The sequence below is a fragment of the Convolutriloba macropyga genome, chromosome 1, assembly GCF_964194025.1.
Source record: "Convolutriloba macropyga chromosome 1, txConMacr16.3, whole genome shotgun sequence".
Taxonomy (NCBI): Eukaryota; Metazoa; Xenacoelomorpha; order Acoela; family Convolutidae; genus Convolutriloba; species Convolutriloba macropyga.
This window is the reverse complement of record NC_134468.1, coordinates 73,098,806-73,109,016: the sequence shown is the minus strand read 5'-3', so window position 1 is coordinate 73,109,016 and position 10,211 is coordinate 73,098,806.

Genomic DNA, 10,211 nt, shown 5'->3' with positions numbered 1-10,211 from the left:
AACCAAAATCAGCAAAGAAGCAAGGCTCAGGTGGTTGATAACACCATAAAACAAATTATATTACCCTTTTTTATGAAGTACTAATTTCATACCCCTCATTTAGCAGAGACACATGTGTGCAATTTTTTTAAAAAGTAATTTGCTTGAAATATGGGTATGTGATTCTTATTGAAATTGTATGCATTAGCAAAATAGGAAAAGATGCTGAGGAGAGGGCCGGTAATTCCAAGTTCATGCTCCATGAGGTACGAATTACCAAAAGAAAAGAAGCAGAGATTTGGCGTCAATGCTTTTGATGGGCTAAATTTAAGGCATATGCAAACGTAGGATAAAAGGAGGACTCTGAAAAATTCAAAATCAGTTGTTTCGGACTTTTTGGAGCTTCAACAACGACTTGGCCCTCTCTCCAGCTACCCTCTCCAGAAGACTTCAGTTCAATCTTCTAACTGCAACTCTTCTTCCTAGTCCAGTAGACAACAGCAGAAATGAGGTTGCCCCCTTGCAAAAGAGAAGCACTGGAACCTGGTAGAAGACCAGAAGAGCGCGAGGCTCAGCAGAAGGCTCATGCTCCCGAGAACGTGTTTAAGCACGCAATAGGCAATCTTACAGTGGTGGTCCCAGAGAAGCTACTGTGAGGAAGAAGGAGACAATTTCCAGCTTCGAATGGCTTAACCAGGAGCTGGAGCGGGAAGAGGTGGCGGCGCTGCAGTGGCTCCAGCGACAGGAGGCCCCCACGCCCAAGTACCCAGCAAGTTTCTGTCGAAGTTCCTTAATTTTTCCGACCGTTGGGTGAGACATTTCTATGCTGTCTGTCAAGAGAACGGGTGGAATGACGCGCAGTCAAGAGAAATTCTGCCAACATGCTTGACTGGTCATGTAATTGACGAGTACTACGTACTTCCGGCGCAGTTCCTGCAACAAGAAGCAGTACACCCAGCACCAACACTCCAGATTCAACTCATTGAGGAAAAGGATCGGAGACTACCCACACTTGAGGACGGCCAGGGCAGAAACTAAGAGTCTGCAACAAGGGGAGTCTGAGAAGATTGTGGATTTCTAGCGACGAGTGCAGAAAGTTAGAGAATCGGCCATGGCAGCTCTAGCGGCAGATGCAAGAGACTTGGCTGCGAAGGAGACCTTCATAGAAGGATTGGTGGACCCGGACGAGAGGGGGCACCTGCTGCGGGAACGTGAGGGGGGAACCCGCAACGCTGAATGCAGCATACCAGAGACCACTTAATCTAGAAGCAGTGACCAAGGTTGAGGCTCAGAGATACCGCCGCCGTGGTGTTGGTGTACGATATGTGAACGTTGAGGGCACAGACTTGGGAAACAATTCTGCTCTCGATTCAATTCAATCATCGCTTGTGCAGTCCCTTAAGATGCAGGAGGAAATGATGCAGGTCAAGAAAAATGGTTTCCAGGCAATGAAACCTCAGCGACCAGAAAGGAGCGAAAGGACGAAGCAAGACATTGAGTGCTATGCGTGCCATGAGAAAAGGCACTATTCAAGAAACTGTCCAAATAAGAAGGAACACTTAAAGGAGGATCGACAGGGGCGCGAACATAATCGACCCAAGACTGCTCCGGCCAGAATTGTGTCACCCGTTTTTGTCCTAAAACCACCCGGATCCTCGAAAGCAACTTCAGTGGGAGAAAGCAGCGTTCCATCGATACCAGTGAAAGCCGATATTGATGGAGCTGAAAGAGGAGCTGTAGTGGACACCCGAAGTGGGGTAAACCTCATGTCCACGGAGATAGCAGAACAGTAACCCGTACCACTACAGAAGTATGGCGGGACAGTGTACCATGGGGAGGGCAAACAGATCCGACTCCTAGGTAAAAAGACCGTGTCAGTTTGCATGGGCGGCAAGTCTGTGTGCGATGCAGACTTTCTGGTAGCCCCGATGGTAAGAGCGGACATCATCCTTGGCACAATTTTGCTCGTACTACTGAATCGAGTGCTGTTGCATTCGATTGTGTATTCAAGACCAAAGTGATTGCCAACACTTTCGACCACTGGCCAAGTGAGATGAGCGGATTTGAAGGAGGATTCTTGACAGCCAGATGCCTAAACGCAATAGAATTAGCGCCCTACGGAAGACTCTCTGTGGAGATTGAGATCTCGGAGAGCGGGGTAAATATGTCTCAAGGTAATTTTCTGGTCTCGGAAATGATTTGGCTCAATAAATCATTTTTGGCAATTCCTGCAACTTACTCGTGTGATGGCGAAATAGTCATGAAAAACCATGCAGCCACAAGTGCTAACATCGAAAAACTACTTCAATTGGCAGGACCATTCATACAGCATCAAAAAATGCAACGTCAGGACTATAGCGAGAAGCTTATGCAACACGGGATAGTTCCCTTCAACAGTTTCATATTCCTCGCTGTTCTGCTGGCAGTTGGTTTGGAAGTTGCTTGTGGTCACTGGAAGCTGCGGAGAAGAGTTCTGCGGCAAGTAAACTTAAACAAGAGTCACCAACAGTAGAAAGAGTCACATTCAGCAAAATTAATGAGAAAGAAGAACCTTTAGTTGAACTGCCTGCAGGGAAGCTAGACTTATAGCCAAAGATCCCAACTTTTACAGTTGCTTAATGCATATTCGCTTGATTACAGCTATTCAGGAGAATAGCAGGACTAGATGATGGGTATGTAAGATTGAATAATAGACGCAATTTAAGAATAAAAGAATTGTTGCTTAGCTTCAAATACTAAAATAAGAAAACCATCTCCGTATCACCCATCAGTAAATGGGCAAGTAGAGCGCCACAATAGAGTTCTGGCAGCTGTGATCAGCAAATACTGCTCAGAAAATCCACGAGAATGGGAGTCCATCCTCGTGTACGCAACTGTCCGGAAGTTGACAGGAGAAACTCTCTTCTCGCTAGTGTTGGGAGACGAAATCGTCTACCCGATTGAATTACTGTTCTCCAAACCACCAGACACAGAACTTACAGTACATGAATACACCCAACTTTTTGACGAGAAGTTTCGGGAAGGCAACATGTGTGCTCGTGACACCCTAGGCGCAGTACTACAAAGTCAGGACAAGTTTCTCAAAAGAACGTAAGGAAAACCGTATCAGAAAGACGACAAGGTGTGTTTTTTTTTCGTCTCAACTGGCAAACAAAACGAAAGAACAAACAAATCAACGTTATGATTCAAACAATTTGCCAAGTAGCGATGATGAAGATGATACATTGCTGCAGCGTAATCGGAGGATCCACAAGCGAGTTAGGGAGCCTGTATACAATGGTAACATTGGTAACATTGCCAACATTGGTGGGGACATACAAGATATTTTCTCTGAACCACCCCAAAATATGGCCCCGATGCCAGCAATCAATAGTGATGAAGAACCAGCAGCTATCGAAATTTAGCCCGAGCAGTAAGCAACAATCGATGCAATTAAAGAGCAACCGGTGATTGTTGCAGACGAAAAGAACAACATTGACGATGACGAACAGCGTCGATATCCGAGAAGAACACGACGCCCAGTAGACAAAATGGGACTCTACAAGTTTTATGTGTTGCATGATAAAACCATACGATTGCAATATCAAAGCAAAAATTACGAATGCGAATATGTTACTAATTTTATTTGGTGTAATCTATAGAGGAAAACATTTTAAAGGCACGAAGTAGTATTATTCAATGCGCTAGGTCAAAGTAACCACCCAATCACAAACAGTGCCAATCCTATTGGTTAGTTGTCAGCTTGCGTAATACAAATAGCAGACCGTTCTCTTTCAAAATCATGTTTCTGGGTTACTTTGTCTTGGCTTTACCTCTTATCCTGCTTTATAAAACTTTGTGAGTGCTAAAAATGCTGCGAAATTTTCTCATATACTGGCTGATTCTCTTCAAACTTGGCGAATTCATTCACGACGATTGTCTAGGAGCAGGATTGGTGTTCATCCCAGACAAGACGGTGTTTGTGGCCTCTTCTTTCAAGACGATGAGAGTGTTTGTACGCTTTCAAGAACTCCTACCCATTGACTTTAACCAACTACAACTCGCAAGACACAACCTTGCGCAGGATATGACCCAACAATGGGGCGGAAATTACAAAAGATGCATTTGCTCTTCCACGGTTGCTACGGAGAGTTACGGCAACTTGACTGCTAGTGCCGTTATTGAATTAGAAAACGAATATCAACAACTTCAACAAGATTCTCCGCTGTTCAAGGAGCGGATGTCATTGTTTAACAACCATTCGAATAAGGTACATGAGGAGACAAGGCAAAAGAGACAAGTGAACGTGCTATTGCCGGCAGGAGAGGCACTCATACAGTGTCCCAAGCTGGAGGAAGTTAGCTGTAAACTCTTCTACATATTCGGTTTATGCAAATCAAAGAAAGCAAGGCACATAAAGAAACTACATGAAGAAAACCCGAGAAAGAAGCGGAACGTGGGCTGGCTAAACACTCAAACGGGAGGTGCGGTCAAAATTCTGAGCAATAAGGAACTCGCTAAGCGCACTCGTGTCGAGACCATCAGGAACAATACCGGCGGAAACCTGGACTTGCTTGTCACCCAAACCAGTGAGATGAGGAAAGAATGGGAACGCATGAGCGGTTGGGGATGCAAGATAACCCAAGCGACACGAGATGGGCTGAAAGTCAATTTGCAGATCTAGAATCTGCTAAGAATTATATCCGAACTACAAGGGCAAGTTCTATTTGCACGTGCCATTGTGACCAAACTGGGATATGTGCTATGCGATGCCCTAATTTCTCTAAACAAAGGACTATTACCGGCAATTTTGCTACCGCCACCACAAATTAGAAACATTGTGTCAAAGAGGGAACAAACGGGATGGTTCCTCGCAATCAGCAAGAGCGAACTTGTAAAAAACGCCGAAATAACATCCAAAGAACTCCATTTTGATCTCGAAATTCCATTTCAACATACCTACGCAAAACACCAATTCTATCGGAATGTGGCGATTCCACAACCACTGAACAGCGGAAGGACCGCAAATGTTTACAATTTTCAGAAAGAGTCAGGATTTCGTCGTCTCCCCACAGCAAAGAAAATTTGGGGGAATTGGATAGATTTGAATTAGTCAAATGCCATGGCACTGACCGTCTTCGGTTCTCAAAGAATCCGTTTGATTTAACACGATCAGCGACGAGCTCGTGTCTGAGCAGCCTGTTTTTGGACCAAAAGACTGACGCGAAGAAATTGTGTCCACAGAAAATAATTCTGTTGCCGGCAAACTCATCAGCCCAATACCCGAGGCAGTCTATTCTTCTTCTTCAGTCAGAACACAACAATTATCATCTTCTTAACGTAACAATGGACACACGAGCAGGCCAAATACCTGGCTGTAGAGTTTGTTACGTGCAAACGCCCTACAATGGTCATCTAGAACTCCCTAGTGGTGATCTAATCTTTCAGGTGTGCAGTGTTGACACCAGAAAGATAACAACAATTCAATTACCTGGGAATCTACAGGAATTTTTTGATCACATAGAAAAACAGTTCACATTGGCACCAGCCCCTGAAAAAGATTATAAGAAATCGGAGATCCTCAAAGCCGTCAAATTGACACTAAACCACCTACCGGACAAAAATTTTGATGCCGAAAAACTACTTCAATTGGCAGAACCATTCATTCAGGACTACAGCGAGAAGCTTATGCAATATGGGATAGTTCCCTTCAACAGTATTATACTCCTCGCTATTCTGTTGGCAGTTGGTTTGGGAGTTGTTTGTGGTCACTGGAAGCTGCTGAGAAGACTTCGGCGGTTTCTTGCAAATAAACTTAAACAAGAGTGACAAGCAGTAGAAAGAGTTACTTTCAGCAAAATTATTGAGAATGAAGAACCTTTAGTTGAACTGCCTGCAGGGAAGCTAGACTTCTACCCAAAGATCTAGATTTTTAGAGTTGCCTAATTTATATTTGTTTGATTACTGCTATTCAGGAGAACAGCAAGAATAGATGAGGGGTATATAGGATTGAATAATAGACGCAATTTAGGACTACAATAATTGTTGCATAGTCTCAAATACTAAAATAAGAATTATGCCTGAGTCAAGCGCTATTCGCTTGACTAAGGAAATAAGTTAAAACAAGATTAACTCAGCAATATATAATAACAAAGTATATTTATATGCAGTGTAAAATTATCCTTGAAAATTTGTTTTTTATTTTCTTACTGATCCAATGATCTTGCTGAAATCTTGCTCCATTGATTGTCTCCATTCATAGTTGATCCAGGATCCACCAAATCGTGAAAGTTGATAAACCAAACAAAATTTGTGAGCAAATATTGAATAGGAAATGTAGTTTGAGTTTAGTAACAAAAATCATCAAGGAAACAAGGTTCGTGTGGTTGATTACACCATAAAACAAATTATAATACCCTTTTCAATGAATCACCAGTTTCATACCCCTCATTTAGCAGAAACATGTGTGCAATTTATTAAAAAGTTAATTTACCTGAAATAGGTACATGCGGTACGTATTACCAAAAGAAAAGAAGCAGAGTTTTGACTTCAATGCTTTTGATGGGCTAAACTTAAGGCATATGGAAAAGTAGGATAAAAGGAGGACTCTGAGAAATTCAAAATCAGTTGTTTTGGACTTTTTGGAGCTTCAACAACGCACTTGGCCCTCTCTCGAGCTAGCCTCTCCAGAAGACTTCAGTTCAATCTTCTAGCTGCAACTCTCCTCTTCTTCCTAGTCCAGTAGCCAACAGCAGAAATGAGGTTGCCCCCTTGCAGAAGAGAAGCACAGAAACCTGGTAGAAGACCAGAAGAGCACGAGGCTCAGCAGAAGGAGGCTCTTGCTCCCGAGAACGTGTTTGAGCACGCAATGAGCAACCTTACACAAAGTGTTCCAACAAAATTTCTGCCTATCAGGATCTCGGCAAGATTTGCAAGAATAATCATGATCTTGAATGGCATGGCAAGGTGTATCAAATTTCATTGCACTGGATGAGACCGAAATTTTTGATGAAACGTTTTAGCTCCATTTTTGTTAAATCCACTTTAGGTGGGGGCGGGAACTGTAAACTCAAATGGGTTTTTTTGGTCGGTCAATATTGGCTGATCGATATATTCATCATAGAGGGTTGCGAGTCCAGCGACCAGTGCAGAAAATATAATTTAAAAGCTTAAAGAGATTCGATTTTTCCACGGAGTTATTGAAGTTGAAACTCTTGTGAACAATTGACTGATTTTCGTTGTTTTTGTTCACACTTTTCGTTTTTCTACCTAATGTTTCGCCCATTCTGTTGAGAATAAGTAACAAATGTGTCATTGATAGTTTTTTTGGTTCAGCCTTAGAAGATAGAAGAGTGTTGCTGAAATAATTGATCAAACTTTTTGGCTACCAATTCAGCTAAATTTTTCAAGTTCTAATCGTTTATTCATCAAAAATTGCAAAAAGCATCGTTAATCCCCTTTGTTTAGATTTGCAGAATTATAACAAATATAAATTGCTGACACAATCTTTCTTGAACTCTAGAGATCCCAAGTTTTACTTTCAGAATGTTTTTAAATTAAAATGTCCCTGGTTTCCTGCTAAATTAACTCGATAATTATCACAAATTCTTAGTTTATTTTTTAAAATGATTTATTTTTGTCAAATTATCCTTATCCACAATATCTCAAACAATTAGGTTTTCCTAATGAGCGGGCAGCAATAGCAAGGCAGGTTTTGGTCTAATCGTTGCTCTTACAGACCAAAAACAAGTCGGTGCCTTTTTCAAAAAAAAATTATCGCTTTGTTTCATTTTTTGTATGTTAAAAAGGGAACAAAACAACTTAAATCAAGGTTTAATTGTGTATTTTTAGTCAAAAGTTTTGGTCGTTTTGACTTTTGAGAAATTTTACGTTTCAAAATGAAAATTAGATAATTGAATTTTGCTACTTTTTCTTTTTTTAGTCAATTGTAGCTTAAAGTCACAAAAAGTTACATTGTCTTTCTAATGGACAAAAATATAATAATATGTAAAGTTTTACTTTTCAATTCATGGTGTTTCGATTCTGATACAAAGAGTTTTTCCAAAAAATTTCTATATTTAGACATTTTACCATCTCTGAGGTACTTTTTATTGTCTTGTCACATTATTTATAGGTCGGACATGACATCATTGTCATTCAAAAAGAAAATGCAATTGAAAATATCCGTTTGTTCAGTTAGTTAATAATGGTTTTAATGGCATTATAAAATAAAGGAATTCTTTGATTTTCTCTTATTCGTCTTTTTATTTGTAGTCATACAAAAATCTTTTGATCGCAGGTCTTTTTTTTATCGCAGGTCTTAGTATTTTTGAATGGATGAACAGAGAATTTTTTTCAGTTGATAGCTTAAGTGTTTTTTCACTTCAAGTTCGAATGTTTTAAAAAATCTATAATTTTTTTAAATTTTGCGCATCACTGTTCTTTTTGTCCATTTGTTACCCTGCCTCGTTAAATACAAGTCGCATATCAAATTGTTGGCGTTGAAGTAAGATCCATTTTAAAATATCCAAGTTTTAAGTGCACTGCTTATTGTTTCAACGGCTTCTGCAACGGTTTTTTTGCAAAATTTTATTCTATTTTTTTAATTTTCCGTTTGTTTCTGTAGTCGTACATTTTCTGAAGAATGACAGGTCTCAAGGTTTTCACATGGGGGTATGCAGGAAAATATTTTAATAAACTTACTCAAAACGTTTCGTTTTACGGACTGGTTTCATATTTTTTAGTGGAAAACAAATTAATTTTTTTAGTTTACAATTTTTTATGCTAGTTTGACTCTGTCTATAGGGTTTTTCTTCAACAAAAATTAACATTGAGTTTTGGATGTAAATAATATTTGTTATTTATGTTTGTTTTTGTTGTTTGTTTTGACTCCTTGTCTTAATATTGGCAAGTCTTATCGGCCCTCTAATATGGCATTATTTATTTTACCAAGTCACTTAAGTTGGAGACTATAATTTTAATCATGAACCATTTGTTTAAAAAATATTTGAAGTTTTGAAAGTCTTTTATCTCTTCTTCATTTGGTAGACAATTAAGCCAAAAATGTGGATGAGTGGGGTCGGAACATCATTCGCAAACGCACATTACCGATCCTCCTTGTTATCTCTTTCCAGTTTTAGCTCAAAAATTGGGCAAATTTTGTATAAATACCTCATGATTAAAAAGAGCAATCAATTTCGTTACAAATTATTTCACAAGAATACTTTTTCTACTTTTTTGATCACAAGTTGTCTTGAGTCAAAAAATGACAAAGTAAGATGATCGTTGGCAGACGTGCTGCGCATATAAAGAACAAAACAAGATATTGTAATTTTTGAAAAGGCAAGACGTGGTGATGAAACATTGAAAGCGTGTTAAACCAGCTCTTGTTTGACAGTAAAAGCCAACTTCAGACCACAATAGAAAGTGGCTTTCTACTCTTAATGGTATCGTAATTACTCTCATTTGTTTTTCTCCACTCAATTCATTACTGTACTCTTTTTAGCAGAATCAATAATTTGAACAATTTTGCCATGAGTGCTATGTGCTGTTTGCTTAAAGAAATTTTTAGTCTGGATTTAAGCATTGATTCGTTGACACGTATAATGCATTTCAATTTTTATACGAAGATTTGCACCACGATACAGAATTCGGTTTCTATTCCGCAATTTTTTGGATAAAGATAAAAAAAATCGGCAAATGCAATTAAAATTTGCCTCAAGATTCCAACAGTTAAAGCTATTTATTATAATGAGTAATAAGGCGTATTACTTAAATCACCAAGAACCCTGAGTGCCGGTCGTAGCTACTCAAACAATTTTGTTATAAATTTAGTCGATCTGTTGAGATGAACGAGTTGATGTTTGGGGCTATCTCTTTGCGCTGCGCAACTTAAATGCCAGGCGGTGGGATTATCTCCATGCGCAGTGGAGAGGGGTATTTCGCTTTATAACCAAGCCCCCCACGAAATTATATCCCCCATTATGCTATGTTCACCATGATTGGGGGCTATGCATTATATTATCACTAGGCTGCTAATTTTTGCTATTCAGCATAGTCTAACCCTAGTATATAACCGATGGCTATCTTGCAAGATCTTGCAAGAATCTCGCAAGAGTTTTGTAAAATTACGCACCATCTTGAAAGATCTTGCAAGAATCTTACAAGAGTCTTGTAAAATTACGCTCCATCTTGAAAGATCTTGCAAGAATCTTGCAAGAGTCTTGTAAAATTACGCACCATCTTGAAAGATC